The following is a 19,908-nucleotide window of genomic DNA, read 5'->3' as shown; positions in this document are numbered from 1 at the left end:
GTTGCAGGCTTATCAGGATATGGGGTGCCGAATGTCTCTCAAGATTCACTTTCTCCACTCCCACCTCAACTTCTTCCCCCAGAACCTCGGAGCAGTAAGTGACGAACATGGGGAAAGGTTCCACCAAGATATTACTAAGATGGAGGGCAACTACCAAGGCAAGTGGAACCCCAGCATGATGAGGGACTTCTGCTGGATGCTCCTGTGCAACATCCCGGAGGGAATGTACACCAGATCATCCAAAAAAAACTCACTTCTGACTGTTTGTAGTACTATGCTGTGTATATATACTTATATATATCCTAGTAATATTTAGTTCCGTCAGTGTTCCGCGTCTGTTTAGTTTCGTTCTGGAATATGCGATTTTAATATATGAAAGAAGCTCATTATATTATAATTATATGCATTATAATAAAAAACGGGATAAGTGAAAGCAAAAAAACTAGAGGTGATTGAGCAAAACTGTTTAGAAATTTGAATTAAGCATATCAAAATTAGTCAGAAACACCTATTCATATGCTTGCCTCAGATTTTTTTTTTTTTTTTTTTTTTTTTTGGTAAACCAGTGTAATCATTAGAATTCTGGAATTGCTGAAGCAATATTCGAAAACAGTGCATTCCAAAAATAGTCGAAAAGTCAAAAATATTCATTTGTGATGATTGTCGTTAGGAAATCTTACAAAGTATAAACTCTCAGGTTTCTGAAAATAATTTTATTATTGTAGACCTAATATTAAAGGACTCTAGGTATGACTCAAAGATTTTTACGGATTTTAATAATAATGATAATAATAATAATAATCATCATCATCATCATCAAAATAATAATAATAATAATAATAATAGTAACAGTAATAATAATAAAATAATAATAATAATAATAATAATCAATCTATTGCCAGACGCCTCAATCCCGTTCGGGGTGGCCACAAACAAATCGCCTCCACGTCGCCGTGTCCCCCGCCATTTCACTGCCCTGCTCCCAACTCGCACCCCCCTCTCTCATATACCTCTCCACCCCATCCCTCCATCTCATCCTCGGCCTCCCCCTCCCTCTCCCCCTTTCCACCTCACTCACATACACTCTCTTCGTCAGTCTTTCACCCTCCATCCTCTTCACATGGCCAAACCACCTCAGTGTATTCCTCCTAACGCTTCCTATCACATCCACATCCACACCACAACGCTCCTGTATATCCTCATTTGTCAGCCTGTCTCTCCATGTGACTCCACAGGCTCCTCTTAAATAACTCTTTTCCACTGCTCTCACTCTTGCCTTGCGTCCTTCCAACAACGTCCAAGCTTCATTTCCATACTGTAGAGTTGGTATTACAATACTGTCATGTAGTAACTTTTTCACTTCCAAGCTCACTTCCCTGTTTCTTATCACTCCCTTCAAGGAACCAGCAACCTTTCTACCTTGTTGTACCCTTTCAAGCACTTCACCTTACAAACTTCCATCCTTACTCATCACACTACCCAAGTACTTAAACACACTCACATTTTCCATTCCCTCATCATCCAACCTCACTACATTCACTGACCACACCTCTTTCGAAGACCATAACTTTACTCTTCCCTACATTCACCTTATGTTTCCGTTTCTTACTCACTCTCCCAAACTCATCCACCAAGCCTTGCAGCTCCCCTTCGTCTTCACTTAATAACACAGTATCATCTGCAAACAACAGTACAGGGAGTTTCCAAACACTGCCCTCTCTCATTAGGGCCACTCCAACATCCACTCTCCTACCTTGTATCTCTTTTATAACCCCATCCATATACAGATGAACAACCATGGAGACATGACACATCTCTGTTTCAACCCCATCTTCAAATAGAAAAACTAACTCAGTTCACTAGCCACACGTACTGCAGCCTTAGAACCCTCATACATGCTATTCACAGCATTCAACAACTTCCCATTTACTCCATATATTCTTAATACTTTCTAAAGTCCTTGTCTATCAACCCTGTCATATGCTTTCTCCAAGTCCATGAAGGCCGCATTCAACTTCTTGCCCTTCTCTAGAATCTTTTCCACTATAGATCTAAGAATGAATATTTGATCTAAAACAACCTTTTCCCTTCCTAAAGCCTCCCTGTTCTTCTCCAACTAACTCCTCTGTTATTTCCCTAACTCTGTCAATAAGTATCCTACGATATACTTTTCCTATTACACTAAGAAGACAAATGCCCCTATGATTACCACACACATCTTATTCCCGTTTTCCTTTGTACAAGGGAATAATTATACGTGACTTCAAATACTTCGAGACTCTACGTTCCTCCCAGACCAATCTGCACATCTTCCACATCCATTCTACTAGTATTTCTCCCCCATGCTTCTAGCATTTCACCGCACACTCCATTAATTCCTGGGTCTTTCCCCATTATAACTTTCTTCATTGCTTCCACAACTTCCATCCTACTAATTTCTTCCTGTCTTCTCACCTCCCACAACTTCCATCCTACTGATTTCTTCCTGTCTTCTCACCTCTCTCCTTCTCTTGGCCATTCCCCATCCGCATTACTTTCGTTCTTTATGTTCAACAATTCTTTAAAGTGTTCTCTCCATCAGCTCATTTTTCCTCCCTTCTCCACTAGTAATCTACCTTTTTTTTATCTTTCACTCCCCTACTAACTTCATTTCCACCCTGTCTGACTCTCTTTACCTCTTTCCAGAACATTTTCTTACATTCCCTCCACTTTATACTCAAATTCCTTCCAAATTCCTCATCCACTCTCTTCTTACTCTCTCTTACTAATCTTTTCACCCCTTTCTTCCTTTCTACATATAACTCTGTCTTCCGTCTCTCAACTTCTTCCACGCCCCTATTTCTCATCCATTCATTATATGCTTTCTTCTTTTGTGCCACAGCCTGTCTCACCTCTTCATTCCACCATGCTGTTCGTTGCACCCCATTTCGTCTTCTCTTCACCCCACACACCACCGCACATGCTGCGCATATTTCTTCAGTGAATATCTTGCACACCCCTTCCACGTACCCCATCTGTTCCAATTCATACTTACAAAATCATTCAACTTCTCTCTTATATTCTGCTTTTTTCTTATCGTCTTGTAACGTTTCCACTCTCCATGCATATACTCCTTCCTCGCATCCTTTCCTTCTACTATTTCCCCACCACTTGGTGGTGGTCAGAAAGTCCACTCCCCCAACCTCTATAGGCTGTTGCATCCATCACACATCTTCACATCCTTTCATCCACACACACATAATCAATCATTGCCTTCCTTCCATTCAGTTCACCATGCACCCTTCTCATCGCTCGCCATGTATACCTGTGGATCATTCTGTGCCTGAAGAGGGTATTGGCTATCACCAACCCCCTCCTGGCACAAATGTCCACTAACGCACTGCCATTCTCATCTATCTCAGCAGGCACACCCCACTCTCCAACTACTCCATCCACCTTCACAGTCCCTACTTTACCATTCATACCACCAATCAAAAATACTCTTTCATTCCTTTCAAACTTTTCCATGCACACTTCCACATTTGTCTAGAATTCTCTCTCACTCTGCTTGCACGATCTCGCGTTGGCGCATACACGCACACAATCGCCCACATTTGTAGTTCAACTTTCAGTCTTACCCCCACAATTCTTGCACTAACTGAACCATACTCTCTTATATTCACCTTCCATTTGTTACTCACATTCTCACCTACTCCTGCATATATACCCCATCCATGAAAGTATAAACAAAGAAAGATGAAACAGATAGGTCGAAATTAAACAAGGTTATCAAGAAGAGAAAGGAAGAAGAAAAAAGAAAGAGAAAAATGGATTAGAACGAAGAAACCTTAAAAATAAGCAACAAGTCTGAAGCATGTCCAACATAAAAAGGCAATAGGAGAGCAACAAATTATATCACTGAAAGACAAAAACAGTGAAGTCAATAACTGCAGAGATAGGATGGTGATGAGAGTTGAAGAATACTACAAAGAACTGTATCAGTCAAAGACAATTGTACTAAAAGCTGTCTCTCCAGGTGACACAATTGAAATATCTGAAGTAACCAGACGAAATGGTCACTGCCATACAGGTAGACAATACATCCCAGTTAAAATCTAAAACAGCATCACCTGAGTACAGCGACATATTAGCGGTAGTAAAAGTCCCAGTCTGGCTGTGGTTATACGTCATCCCATTGGAATTTAAAACACCCAGCACCTCATGCTTCACTAAGGAAGCCAGTGTAACACCCCAAGGATTGGTTTCACTGACAGTCCACTGTGGATTATGGCCAGTTGTGTTGCCTAGTAAAAGAAACGGAGAAGGAAGACCATGAAGAAAGTTTTCCACATCCGCCCTTTCGACAGCGGCAAAAGACAACAAACTGAATATTAACTACACAAAAACGCCAGAAAAGCAACAGCCTGCATGAGAGGGAAAAGGTCCGGATGAGTGAATGGGCCATCATGGCAAAGGAAGATAGCAGCACCTCCAAGACGACCTGTCTGGAACAGGCTATGAATTATAGGCAAGGTAACCAGAAGCACCAGAAAGAACAACATCAACCATGGTCTGCTGGATGCACATGCATACAGAACAAAATTGTGCAACAAAATTATGCAGTTCTTCCCCGCTGACACATAAACCCCGACAATTCCACTGAATGATAGAATCAATATTGAAGGGAGGATCAGGATAGGGTTCGGGATTGTACAGTTCCTGACAAGTGAGTAAATTTGGATTGGTGCTTAGGAAAACCCTTAGAAAGAGATTGCCCAACACAAGGAACCCACACCTTGTGCTGACTATCGCTATAACCTATCCAATTAGATTTCATCCCTAACAACAGGTACACTTATGATTACTAATCTCTGACCAGGGATGCATGGCGGGCAGTGTTATGACCATACACGAGCCACGCATTGGGACACAGCCTCCGCGCTAGTGGGCGGAGCAAAGAACTGTAACCAGGTGATCTGAAGCGTACTACTGCTCATATCATTGATATTACCATATTCTTATGGTTTCTCCTCCATAATATAATAATCTGTGTTTATTGACAGGGGCCGACATTTCTTCAATCAGTCTGCAATTTAGCAGTTTCCAAGAAGTAAAAATACATGTGCCACTATATGTGGGTATTGGCATCATATATACCATAATAATTATTTATGAATTAACGGCATTAACTGGCACACATTTTGACCAGAGGGGACATGCAGCTACGACGTCGCGTAGGAATAGGGCAACCATTCCCACTGGATGGTACGGCATAGATATAAATAAGACTAGATGCCGCATCACCCATTCTTCAATACAGCGCCGATGCGTCTTTGCGGCCGCCATCTTGGAGCAGTCAAGCATGTAATAGTGGGGCTTGTTTTAGAGCGAATTCAGACTATGAAAATGAATGTTCTTGTGGTGGGGGTGGTGATGGTGGTTATTGTTGTGGTGGTGGTGATGGTAGTTATTGTAGTGGTAGTGGTGGTTGTTGCTGTGGTGGTGGTGATGGTGGTTTTTGTTGTTGTTGTGTTGGTGGTGATGGTGGTTTTTATTGTTGTGGTGGTGGTGGTTATTGTGTTGGTGGCGGTGGTGGTGGTTGTGTTAAATGTGGTTGTTGTTGTTGTGGTGGTGGTGGTGGTTGTGATGGTGGTTATAACGGTAGCTATTGTGGTGGTGATTGTGGTTGTTGTTGCTGTTGTGGTGGTTGTGGTGGTGGTGGCAGTGGATGCTGTGGTTGTTGTGGTGATGGTTGTTGTGGTGGTCATTGCTGTGATGGTGGTTATAGTGGCTGCTGTTGTTGTTGTGTTGGTGGTGGTTGTTGTGGTGATGTTTTTTGTGGTTGTTGTCGTTGATGCTGTTGTTGTGGTGGTGGTGGTTGTGGTTGTGTTTGTGTTGGTTGTTGTTGTTGTTGTTGTTATGGTGGTGGTGGTGGTTGTGTTGGTGGTTGTTGCAATGGTGGTGGTGATGGTTGTTGTGTTGGTGGTTGTTGCACTGGTGGTGGTGATGGTTGTTGTGTTGGTGGTTGTTGCACTGGTGGTGGTGATGGTTGTTGTGTTGGTGGTTGTTGATGTGGTGGTTATTGTGGTTGTTGTTGTGATGGTGGTTGTTGTTGTTGTGATGGTGGTTATTGTTGTGGTGGTGGTTATTGTTGCGGTGATTGTTGTTGTGGTGGTGGTTATTGTTGTGATGATTGTTGTGTTTGTTGTGGTTATTATTGTGGTTGTTGTTGTGATGGTGGTGGTTGTTGTGGTGGTGGTTATTGTTGTGGTGATTGTTGTTGTGGTTGTTGCTGTGGTGGTTATTGTTGTGGTTGTTGTTGTGATGGTGGTTGTTGTGGTGGTGGTTGTTGTGGTGGTGGTTGTTGTGGTGGTGGTTGTTGTGGTGGTGGGTGTTGTAGTGATGGTGGTTGTTGTGATGGTGGTGGTTGTTGTGATGGTTGTTGTTGTGGTGGTTATTGTGTTATGAGTCCATAATATATTTACAAAGCATAATAGATAGATAAATAGATAGATAGACAGCTCCATGCAAGCCTGGGAAAGGGAAATGATCTTGCAAGTTAACTGAGGAAATGTTGACGACACATAGGAAGTAGCATAGTCAGGGGATGATGTAGGTAGTGTGTCAGCGAGATAGCAGGGGCACAAAGCCTAGTGACATACACACATACTCACACACAGGTTTCTGGAACTTTCCAACCACAGTGTAACACACGTGACACGACCCCTGTTTCACCAGAATTTAGGAAGGAGAGCTCAGAAGGAGGCTAGCATTTGAACCGACAGGTAGTGGAGAGAGTGAACAAGAAAGAGGGGCTCAACTAGACTTACTTATTATAGTGTCTCTGTAAGACATACTCTGCTCAACTTAGATTTCTCTGAAGATAATAAATTAAGATCAACACACTGTATTCATCTTTAATTCCTACTACAAGAAATCGAGAGTGACAACTAAACCACAAAACTTCTCTACAAGTAACTACAAAGTCTTTTATGACATTATTTGTTGGCAGCGGTGGGATGCGGTAAGCTGGTACGAAAATTGGTGGTGTTTCTGGGTGCACATTAATCATGTAATTAATCAGGTTAGTACACCCTAATTGTTCTCCGAGTAATGCTACAGTGCCCCTGTGTTTCCAGCAGGGTTAACAAATCATTTTCTTCATCAAATTCACCTGAGTGAATTAAATTCTCTTTTATGCTTTCTCTATCCGTAGATTTTATCTCACTTGTCACTCCAGCTATAACTATTTCCTTCACAGGGGCGGGACATTTTTCAATATTAACTATGCAAGTCCCTTTTTTCAACTGAACTTCCCCATTCATGTGATTAATTATGAATATCTGAGTTTGCCCTTTGTCGTTCATCTGACATAATGCATTTTCTACTGACAATCCCTTTACTTTACATAATTCTTCTAAGACAAGAACAGTATTATTCCGTAATTTGCTCTTTATGGTAACTTTCATGTAGGAATTACGTGGTATAACTAAATCATTGGTGAGATTGGCTGGAAAAACTGATAAATCAGTACTATTATCTGGGTCACTAATTCTGGAGGCTGGGGTTGGTGGTGGGAGTGAATCTATACACTCATCTGTTTGTGTATGTTTGTTTAAGCCTTTAATATTATCAATTCTTTTTGGTTCTCTTTTACTAATCGGTGAGGGCTCTGATGGTATTTCCTCTATGAATTCATTGTCAAAGTCTATTCCATTCATTTGTGGGAGTATAGTTATGTTCTCTGCTCTCATGGATCTTAAGCCCAGTAACATATGAGCTTTAATTGCTAAGTTTTCAGCGATATAGAAAAATGCAGAGAATGGTCTTGTAGTCTCTGTGAAACTGATATTTAATCTTATCAAACCTTTCACTGTAATTTGTTTTCCATCTACCGTATATAAATCTAAATCAGCTTCATCCAGAAAAGTTACTTTCTTCTTATATTTAAGAATTCTATTTATTTCTTCATGTGTTATTAAATTCACTGGAGAGCCTGTGTCTAAAAATAAGAAAAACGTTTTGATCCTCACATACAGCTGGTATCAAGATACACTCATTTCCCAACATGCCTCCTATGTGAATTTTAGACTTGTTTTTCTTTACATTTGTTCGTTTTTTGTCATGACTTGGTCTTCCCCCGATTTGAACATGGACACAATTTTTTCTACTGTTTTGCAGTCACTGGTCCAGTGCCCTTGGTATCTATGATGCCTACAGTAAGGACCAAATCCTTGTGTCTTTTGTCTATCCTCTTTTGCTTTGATAAAGCATTCATACCTTGTGTGTCCTGGTTTTGCACAATAATGACATAGAATGGACCTATTCCTTGACTGTGACCTACGAGGTGACTTCCCATAAGTAGTGTTGTTTATGGCGCGAGACCTGCTCGAGCTGCGCGAAAACTTATGAAACTGCCTGTAGCCTGGTGTTTGTGATCGAACCCTCGACACGTTTGGTTGTTTGCTCTGCCTGCTTTCGGGTCGCGAGCGATTTTGTTCTCTGTTTGGGGTCAGTGTAGATGTTTTCACAGCTGATACTGTCTCAGGTATTCTCATTCTACTAGAATGTACGGGTGTGTCGACCATACCTGCTTTACTGCACTGCATCCCTACCTCGTTCATTAAGTCTAGTAAGCACATGCCTGGGGTGTACATGATCGTCTTGGTGATCTTAAGGGTCCTATCAGGTAATTTACACAAGGCAGCTACATAACCAATGATGTCCACGACGAGGTCTGGGGACATCTTTCCATCATCTGTTATCCAATTTGAGTTTTCCAAAGTAACTAACAATGTTCTTTTGATTGTGGAGACATCAGCAGTTATTTCACTGAGCACATGGTTTGTAGTGTGCTCCCTTACAAGATCTACAATCTTATGTAATTCTGGAATTATACCTGGCAAGAAGTTCATACCTCCAGAAAATTTCTTCAAAAATTCAGTTTTAAATTCATCATATGTCCTAGCTTTAAGGAGCTTGTCAGATCTCAATAAATTGCTTGCTGGACATCTTTCCTGGCTTATGCAAGATGAAAAAATGGCAATTTTCTATTGTTCATCGAGTATGTGGCGCTTGATGAACATTTGTTCGCAATGCACAGAATGCATGCAAAGTATTGCAAATTTGGAGTCAGTATTTAGTGGGGGGAGAGTTAACATCCAAGTTAACCCCCCTGAATGAAGTGTACATATTTTGTATATAGTATTAATTATATATATATATATATATATATATATATATATATATATATATATATATATATATATATATATATATATACAAAGAAGAATGACCCATGATAGAGAAGTATGGCATACCAGTACCATTATCTTTAAATGAAATATCAGTAACTCTTACCATAATCTTAATTTTAAACTATTTTTTTTCTTGCATGTATGCATTTCACTACAATAACCCAAGTACATACTGTATTACAGTTAAATAGTTTACCTTTAGTGCATTTATTCAAATATGTATACAAATTGTTTGAAATGTAATATTACTGAATCATCGCAATTACTATGAATGTTATATGTATACAATATTATGTACTAATAGATTAGCATATGTCAATCATGATTGCTGTCGGAGGACCTTCAGCGGCGTGGCCGAGCAATGTTATGAGTCCATATTATATTTACAAAGCATAATAGATAGATAGATAAATAGATAGATAGACAGCTCCATGCAAGCCTGGGAAAGGGAAATGATCTTGCAAGTTAACTGAGGAAATGTTGACGACACATAGGAAGTAGCATAGTCAGGGGATGATGTAGGTAGTGTGTCAGCGAGATAGCAGGGGAACAAAGCCTAGTGACATACACACATACTCACACACAGGTTTCTGGAACTTTCCAACCACAGTGTAACACACGTGACACGACCCCTGTTTCACCAGAATTTAGGAAGGAGAGCTCAGAAGGAGGCTAGCATTTGAACCGACAGGTAGTGGAGAGAGTGAACAAGAAAGAGGGGCTCAACTAGACTTACTTATTATATTGTCTCTGTAAGACATACCCTGCTCAACTTAGATTTCTCTGAAGATAATAAATTAAGATCAACACACTGTATTCATCTTTAATTCCTACTACAAGAAATTGAGAGTGGCAACTAAACCACAAAACTTCTCTACAAGTAACTACAAAGTCTTTTATGACAATTGTTGTGGTGGTTATTGTTGTGGTGGTTGTTGTGATGGTGGTGATGGTGGTGGTGGTGATTGTTGCTGTGGTGGTGGTTGTTGTGATGGTGGTTGTTGTTGTGGTGGTGGTTGTTGTTGTGGTGGTGGTTTTTGTTATGGTGGTGGTTGTTATAGTGATGGTGGTTGTTGTTGTGGTGGTGGCTGTTGTTGTGATGGTGGTGGTTGTTGTTGTTGTGATGGTTGTGGTTTTTGTTGTGATGGTTGTTGTTGTGATGGTGGTGGTTTTTGTTGTGATGGTTGTTGTTGTTGTGATGGTGGTGGTTGTTTTTATGATGGTGGTGGTTGTTGTTGTGGTGGTGATTGTTCTTATGGTGGTGGATGTGGATGTGGATGTTATTGATGTTGTTGTTGTGGTGGTGGTTGTGGTGGTGGATGTGGTGCTGGTGGTAGTGGTTGTTGTTGTTGTGGTGGTGGTGGTGATGGCGGTGGTGGTTGTTGTGGTGGCTGTGGTGGTGGTTGTTATGGTGGTGGCTGTTGTTGTAGTGGTAGTCGTTGTGGTTCCTGGTTCATCTGAAACGTGAACTCGGTGGACTGTAGGCTTAAATTTCCCTTCTGCAACCCACCATCCTCCTTTCGGAGGACAGAGAAGCAGCTGAGGGACGTTTGCATAACCAGACAGTTGAGCCGCTTGTGCTATCGATGTCGCCATAGATATATTCCGACGCTTTCTACACCCAAAAGCAGCACAGTGCTGATGCATTTCTAGGTAAATAGTGGTCAGCTTTGATCATCGTCTGGAACACGACATCGTCTGCCTCGACCGTTCCAAGATGGTGGCCGCGCAGACGCATCTAAAGTAGTGTCACGCGGCATCTAAGCTTATTTATATCTATGGGCAACAGGGCCTGTTATCATTAGAGAAAAACATTCAGTTCAAAGTAATAGTAATAGTAAATTTATGTCAATTATATAAGAATTATAAGGCATTCTTACTTAGATTATGTCGTGTGAATGCCGGCTGCTTTGGCAACTGTGGATATTTCTCTCCTATCACCAACCAACAGCTTGGTTAAAGGCTCGCTTCAAGAAATAGGTCAGTGAAATAATAAACAGATTAATAAAACAGTATGAACTTCAAGTATCACGCACTCATTATGGACTAAAAATAACAGCTATGACCAAATTTGACTCTTTCTTACCATGCATATATTAACTGAGAAAATAATGTAATATGTGAAACAAAAGTGCTTCAGTGATGCTTAGAAAATTTTTCATTGAAGCACTAAACCTTTCTGAAACGATGGTGGAGTGTGTCTGACTGTGTAGCATACGCCTGGCCTCGACTTTGGCTAGCTCTCTGGTCAGAGATTAGTGATCACGAGTGTACATCCCTTCAAGTTTCTCAGTCAGACGGTCCCTCCCTAAGTATTATTACACGTTAGTTGCTTCACTCCCCTGTGATTATAAGGCAGTTATAGAAAACCTTAATCGTCTCTTAACGGCAGAAGTAGGAAACGATCGTAGTCTCCAGTCACGTTTAGGGTCCCGTCACACGAATGTCGGAAATGGATATAATCTGACGCAAATTGCCCGATCGTTAAGGTCTGAGTTAAAGTTGGATTTCATTTATCCAGGTTCTGGTCAATCTATTTCTCACTGTTAAACATGATGCAAGTAACAGTGAGAAGCATCATGGTCAGAAAACGACACAGTGAACCGACGTGTTCTTACTCCAACAGTACTCATTTGCGGCAGAATAAGTCTGATTCCGGCCATGATGTGGCGGCTCCCTTATGCTTCGTTTATATTTGTCATATATTAGAAGTGTAAAAACAAAACAGTTGAGATGTTAGATTATAAGTAGCAATGTCCTGGAATATATACTTTATCAATTCATTTTTATTATTTGTACAAGAGTTTACATTATCATCATCATCAGCAGCAGCAGCACAACCACCACGACAGCGTTTTCTCAATAATAGAGGGGTGAGATATGCGTAAAGAACATAAAAAATAAAAACCTGCGGAGAAAACTAACCACCAGCATAGCCTACCGGATGTAATGGCCACTCTCTGTTCTCGTTTCTAGTGATCTGCAATGGACATTTTTTTTTTCTTGTTCATATTTACAAATTCAAGTATTACATTATTGGATTTTTGTATCATGAAAGTTGTTATGGAAGTTTGTGCCGGGAGAGTGTTGGTGATAGCCAGTACCCTCTTCAGACACAAAATGATCCACAGGTAAACGTGGCGAGTGATGAGAGGGGTGGGTGATGAACTGAATGAACGGAAGGCAATGATTGATTATGTGTGTGTGGATGAGAGAATGATAAAGTGTGTAATGGATGCAAGAGCATTATAGACGTTGGAGAAGTGGACTTTCTGACCACCACTTGGTGGTGGTGAAAGTCAAGGTCCAAAGGATATGGAGGAATAGAAAAGGGGAAGGGCTGGAGGAAGGAGTAGATGCAAGGAGAGTGGAAAGGTTACAAGAGGATAAGGAAACGGCAGAATATAAGAGAGAACTGGAGGATTGACTGAGTAAATACGATTTGGAGCAGATGGGGGAAATGGAAGGTGTGTGCAAGATATTCCAAAAGAAATCCGTGCAACATGTAAGGTGGTGCATAGGGTGAAGAGAAGAGAAAAAGGGGTGCAAGGAACATTATGGTGGAATAAAATGGTGAGACAGGCTGTGGCACAAAAGAAGAAAGCATATAGTAAATGGATGAGAAACAGGGGCATGGAAGAAGTTGATAGATGGAAGAGAGAGTTATATATAGGGAGGAAGAGAGAGGTGAAAAGATTAGTGAGAAGAGAATGGGTAAGGAATTTGGAAGGAATTTGAGTGTAAAGTGGGGGGAATGTAAGAAAATGTTCTGGAGAGAGATAAAGAGAGTTAGACAGGGTTTTAAATGTGTTGGGCCGGGTTTGAAAGCTAAAAATGGTAGATTAGTGGAGAAGGGAGAAGAAGCGAGCAAATGGAGAGAACACTTTAAGGAATTGTTGAACATAGAGAATGAAAGTAATGCGAGTATAAGTGGCTGGGGAATGGTTAGGAGAAGGGAGGATGTGAGAAGAGAGGAAGAAATCAGTAAGACAGAAGTTGTGGAAGCAATGAAGAAAGTCAAAATGGGGAAAGCCCCAGGAATTGATGGAGTGTGTGGTGAAATGCTGAAGCATGGGAGAGAAATAGTAGTAGAATGAATGTGGAAGATGTGCAGATTGGCCTGGGAGGAAGGGTCCCAGAGGAATGGAAGTCAGGTAAAATTATTCCCCTGTACCAAGGAAAAGGGGAAAAAGAAGTGTGTGGTAATCACAGGGGCTTTTATCTTCTTAGTGTAATAGGAAAAGTATGTGACAGGATATTTATTGACAGAGTTAGGGAAATAACAGAGGAATTAGTTCGAGAAGAACAGGGAAGTTTTAGCAAGGGAAGAGGTTGTATAGATCAGCTATTCATTCTTAGGTCTTTTGTAGAAAAGTTTCTAGAGAGGGGAAAAAAAATGTATACGACCTTCATGAATTTGGAGAAGACATAATTACGACAGGGTAGATAAACAAGGACTGTGGAAGGTATTAAACCGTATCCACCCCTTGAAAATCTGATTAATTTTCGAATTATTATTATTATTATTATTTTTGCTCAAACATTCCCTTTTGGTGAGAAACTAATGATCATCACCAGGAAAGTTGCTCCCGTCACCCCTAAGTGCTCCTAAGGTGGGTCCCTATTCACTTCAGCCAGGTGTTCTGTGGCCTGGCCTGTGCGGCTGCTCTGTTTTCTGCAGTGGGAAGGAGGAGGGTAACTGATCAGAATCAACCTAAAAACATATATTAACATTTTCCTCCGACAAAAGTACATATACAGCAAGAATATTGTGTATATGTATAATAAAAATGGGTGAAAATAATGTAGGTTCATAATGGTACCACCCATAAATCGCCGATTTCTGGCACACTTGACTAGCTGATACTGTTGTTTCCACTAACATACACTAGAGGAAGGTCGCACGCGTCTGCCTGCCACGAATCACCCGCGAAATTTGAAAAATGTGCAATTGCGAATCGTACGGTGTACGATGGCTTGTCCACGGCAGTTATCATGTACTGTCGTATGACGTACGATGTCGGGAGGGTACGGGTTAAGAATATATGGAGTTAATGGAAAGTTGTTGAATCCTGTGAAGATAATGTATTGAGGTTGCTAAGGCTGCAGTGAGTGTGAACAGATAACTGAGTGAATGTTTCTATTTGAAGGTTGGATTGAAACAGGGAGGTGTCATGTCTCCATGGTTGTTTAATCTGTAAATGGATGGGGTTATAAATGAGATACAAGGTAGGGCTGTGGATGTTGGAGTGGCCTTAATGAAAGAGAGCAGTGTGTGGAAACTTCCTGTACTGTTGTTTCCATATGATATTGTGTTGTTAAATGAAGACGAAGGGGTGCTGCAAGGCATGGTGAATGAGGTTGGGAGAGTGGGTAAGATACTGAATCTAAAGATGAATGTAGGGGATAGTTGTGTTACGGTCTTTGAGAGAAATGAAGTCACTGAATGTACAGTGAGGCTGGATGAGGAGGAAATGGAAAATGCTTATAAGAACTTGGGTAGTGTCATGAGTAAGGATGAAAATTTAGAGGGTGAAGTGCTTGAAAGAGTACAACAAGGATGAAAGGTTGCTGGTTCATTGAAAGTAGTGATAAGAAGCAGGGAAGTGAGCATGAAAGTGAAAAAGTTACTGCATGACAGTATTATGATACCAACTTTAACGTATGGAAGTGAAGCTTGGACCTTATTGGACGGACACAAGTCAAGAGTGAGAGCAATGGAGATAAGTTACTTGAGAAGAGCACGTGGAGTCACATGAAGAGACAGACTGATAAATGAGGAAGTGAAAGAGCGTTGTAATGTGGATTTGGATGTGATAGAATGAGTTCGGAGAAACACACTGAGGTGGTTTGGCCATGTGGAGAGGATGGAGAGCGAGAGGCTGACGAGGAGAGTGTATGTGAGGCGAAGGGGGAAGGGGATGGGGAGGCCAAGGATGAGATGGAGGGATGGAGTGGAGAGGTATATTAGAGAGCGGTGTGTGAGCTGGGACCAGGGCAGTGAAATGACGGATGACAGGGAGAAATGGAGGCGATTTGTTTGTGGCCACCCCTTACGGGATGACGGAGTCTGACAATAGATAGATAGACATAAAGTTATTATAAATTCCGTTATCATTTACTAATCAATTTTGCTTCACTGTAAGAGAGGTCGATGGTTGGGGTAATAATAGTGGATGTATAAGAGATATGATCAGTGAGTAGACCGATTCGAACGCAAGTCCCGAGCCGATTTGTTGCCCTAATCCTTCCTTGTCCAAAGTACCAAGGCATTTACACAGTAGTCATTGCGATACCATGCTGTACACTGCCATTCCACTTAAATCTTTTTATTTTTTCTTCCTGTTATTATATACTTTTATTCAGCTTCAGGAGAGAATTTTCCGACTTCAGAGGTTTGATGTATCGTTCACTGATCTCAACAGCATGCAAAACTTTTCCTATGCTCAGTTAAGTCGTCTGAAAGTAGTCCGAACATAATAAAGATGTCATCGAAATAAAGTGGTTACTGACACACAAGCCCTCATCTTTGTACCTTAACTCGCATATAGTGTGATGTATTCTGCTGCTCTGTTCTTTTTCTTAATATAAGGAAGAGGTAGAGGTAGGTGGCGGCACTCACCATCCACTCGATGTATTGCTGCTTTGGGTGTCTGCCGTTTTTCCTCTCTTCCATCCTTCTTTTGGGGGGCGCGGTAGCACAGTGGTAGCGCGCTGGACTTGTAATCGGGGGATTGCAAGTTCGAGCCTCGCCCGGGCTGCCGTGCCGGGAGGGGTAGTTCCCTCCTGTAACCCTAGCGGGGCTATATAGTCCAATACAGGGCTTAGCTCGGGGAACTCCATTTCTCCCATTTTCTCCCATCCTTCCTCTTCTGTCTTTCTTTTCTTCATGCTTTCCTCTTTCTTCTGCCTACGAGTTACTTTCCACACCCTCTTCTATCTTTATTTCCTTCATTCTTTCCTCTTCCTTCTGCCTATAGGTGACTCTACACTGAGTGACAAGCCAAATGGTTTCCTGTACACAAGGAAACCGTTTACACTTATGGGTGGTAACCATATATCCAGATTATGGTGGCTGGTGCTTTAGTGGGTAATTAAGGGGCCCCAATCGGATTGAGCCTGTTTAGGTTTATATCCAAGGGATGGTTGGGGTTTATTTCTAATGTAATGCCACTCAGGGATGAGTAAGGCTGGTCACACTCATCTTAAAAGTCAGGACCAACTTGGCCAGCCGGGGGTTCCTACTCTCCTAATGGGGCGACATATAATTGGATGATGGATTGATGGATGTAACCAAGAAAAAAAAAAGTGCATTCAGTATTACCTTGCAATACAAAATCCCCTGCTGGATGATATCCATACATATATAACTGACCTTAGGAGTAGATTACTGGTTGTTCCGCACAACACACTGTCATGGTATGGGAAGCAATTGAGTGAAGGAATATCAAAATCTGTCCATGCTTGTGGAAATTACAAAGCGGACACGAATGTAGGTATGGCTGTTAAGTATGCCAACACCCAACTTTGTTTCAGCCCCAACTGTGACCTTGACCGTAAGAGCAGATAGCTGGTTGTTTGGCGCGACCACCGTCACGTATGGAGATTGTGTGACGTATCAAAAGATGTCCATGGATATGGAAAGTTACAGAGCGGACACGAAATTGCAGACGGACTGACGTACTGATGGAACCACGCAAACTTTTATTCTCCGACCAGTTTCACCAGTTGAGGACTAATATGAACAAGATAATAGACAGCCAAATTCAAGATTCTTTCTGAGGCGTCTGGACACACTGCATTCAAAAGACTGGAGGTCATACTGTTGGTAGTAGGAAATACAGGAAGAGGAAGACAATTCCAGAGTTGAGCTGTTGCATACAATGTGAAGGACTGGGAGCAACGGTTAGCTCTTGCATTAGAGAGTTGGACAGATAAGAAATGAGACTTTGGTGCTAGACGGGTGCTACTCGCCCGCAGTAGGTGTGGAGGGATGCAAGCCGACAGTTCAGAGGAGCAGTGGCCATTGAAGTAGCAACAGAAAAGAGATAATGATGCAACAGAGGCAAAAAGACAGAAGTTGATGGGAGCCAGTAAGAAGAGGAGAGCTAATAAGATGAAAAGTCTTTGACTCTACCTTTTTGAGAAGAACTATATGTGGGGAGACGAATAAAACCCGTGTATAAAGTAAAAAACTGTGCCATGGAAAAGAAAGCACGGAGTCGGTTTAACACACCTAATCACTTGGAAGCAGATTTTACAAGAAAACTAAAACTGTACGTTCTCGAGCGAATAAAACTCCAAGTATGTTCACACACGCTGTCTTTTACACACTAAAGTCCACTGCACATCACCCTCTCATGTAGGGAGGGGAGGACAGTCACACCACATACACTAGTTCTATAAACAGGTGGGGAAAAGACATTCCCTATCAGCAACGGTCTTTTCACTTTCTGGCTTCAGATTATTTTAGCTGCAGTGTTCACTCTCTCTCTCTCTCTCTCTCTCTCTCTCTCTCTCTCTTTTTCTACTTTTTGAACAATAAAACAACAACAATAACAACTGCTACTACTACTACTATTACTACTACTACTACTACAACTACTGCTGGTGCTACTACATCTCCTTCCTTCCTTTCCTTCTCTCTTTCAGTGGAAATATCTGCTGCTGTCGTCCGGTCAGTTAGTCACTCTCCAAGTATTTTCGCATGCAAGGCGCTTCCCACCCGTAGACTTTATCGACGCGTCGTCCCGCATCTGTCTAGGGGTCTTGTCCTTATCTCAAAGTTATTGCTGCAACAACCAGGGGATACAGTTCAGCTGGGGAAGACATTTCGCACGGGAGGTGTCAAGGGGGATCAGGGTTCGTGCCGATATTATGAAAACTGAGATCCTGGTTTTAACAACAAACCCCCAGTTAATTACGACAATTTGCGAAGCATACGATGTACACCGTTGCTGACTGCACTCTGCAATACGGGATGCAGGCTGATCACCGTACGTACCGTTGCTGACTGCACTCTGCAATACGGGATGCAGGCTGATCACCGTACTGTACTGTTGCTGACTGCACTCTGCAATAAGGGATGCGGGCTGCTCACTGTACTGGAGCCACTATGCCAGGCAATATTTTATACCTCCCAGTATATCCCTACAACACGTTACCATCTTTGTGCAGTGGGAGAAAGCTTGGGTTTTACGTGTATCTACTGCACGAAGGTAATAAAGGCAGACAACATGTTTTGCTGTGTCCCATTGCTACCACAGAAAATTCACCGGGTTACATCCATGTTTAATCTGCTGAAGATCAAATAATGACCACTGAGCAAAAATGACAGAAAATCTAAAAGTATTTCAACGCCCAATCTTCCCTTCAAGCACTTTCCCACCACAGAGCTCAGTGTTTCCCACCAAGTTTCATGTCAGCCATATTGCCTCAGCGTACGATAATTCTTCCTCTCATTCTCTCCCTCTCCACGGCAACGAGGGGTTTGAAACTGAATTGCCATTTGCCAGTCAGACGAAATACAGGACAGAGTACGCATTGCTGCACTAGAGGTGAGTCTGAAGTTACGTTAACCCCCTCATTCCGCTGCTGTGGTTTTTGGTATGGTTCTTGCTATCGGTTCAGGAGAGACTTTTCCAAATAGAGAGCTTCTATATAGCCTTCATATATCCCCTTCCCTACTGTAGATCTTCCTAACTTTTAAGAAATCGTTTGGAGCAAGAAAAAAGTGAAACTGAAAATACAACAAAACCTTTTCTAGAGCATTTCATACTTGCTCTGTACCAAGCGATTCTATTTACTTTATGGTCCTTTCTAGTAGTGAAGGGAATCATCACAGATATGATATAATCCTTCAAGTAAAAAAATAAATAAATAATTACGACTTCTCGGACTAAGAGAGTAAACATGCAATGAAGGTGATATCTAAGCACCCCAGTTTAAAAAGTGCCTTAAAAATGATAAAATTGTCCAGACTTAACAAGAATAAAATATAACACATCAGCGCCTGGTGCCGTAAGTGTGATAAGGTGATTTATTAATGTCATGCGATTTTACTTATTTATTTTTCTTGCTATCCCCAGGTGATTCTTTTAGCATTTAAGAGCTTCGTAGAAAATCGTGATTCGGGATACCATACAATTTTATTCACTTAAAGGGGTGAGTGGAGACTATCCAACCCTTGCTGTTTGAGAAAGTCTACCTAACCTGTGCAGTCGGGCTAAGTATATTTGTTTAATTCTTACTCTCAGCAGACGATTTCCTTCGGTTTTAGATACTGGTTAGGAAGTGAAGAGGCTAGAGGTAGCCTTCATAAACCCCTTCACAACAAGGTGTCTCCCTTAAGCTGAATCAGTTCGTTTAGTAGCAGCCAGGGTGAAATAAAAAATATGTCATTGTAGTATGTGTTAATGCTAAATAAAACCGATGGATGTATCAAGACTAAAACATATAAGACACCAACGCAGGGTCAGTGTAATACGGCTTCTTTCAGAATGCTTTCCTTATGATTTCTACCTACAGTATTTTAGCCACACTTTCAGAAGCAGCCGAATCCAGTGTCTGTCCCTAACTCACTGAGCTACTGTACCTTTCTGAAGGGTGAAATATGACAATATGCAACAGCAGTTTTATCCGTCTCACACTTTTCTTAGAAGGGGGATGTTTA

The sequence above is a fragment of the Coenobita brevimanus genome, chromosome 56 (assembly GCF_032717465.1).
Source record: "Coenobita brevimanus isolate Jiangsu-jjx chromosome 56, ASM3271746v2, whole genome shotgun sequence".
NCBI lineage: Eukaryota > Metazoa > Arthropoda > Malacostraca > Decapoda > Coenobitidae > Coenobita > Coenobita brevimanus.
This window is presented reverse-complemented; position numbering follows the sequence as displayed.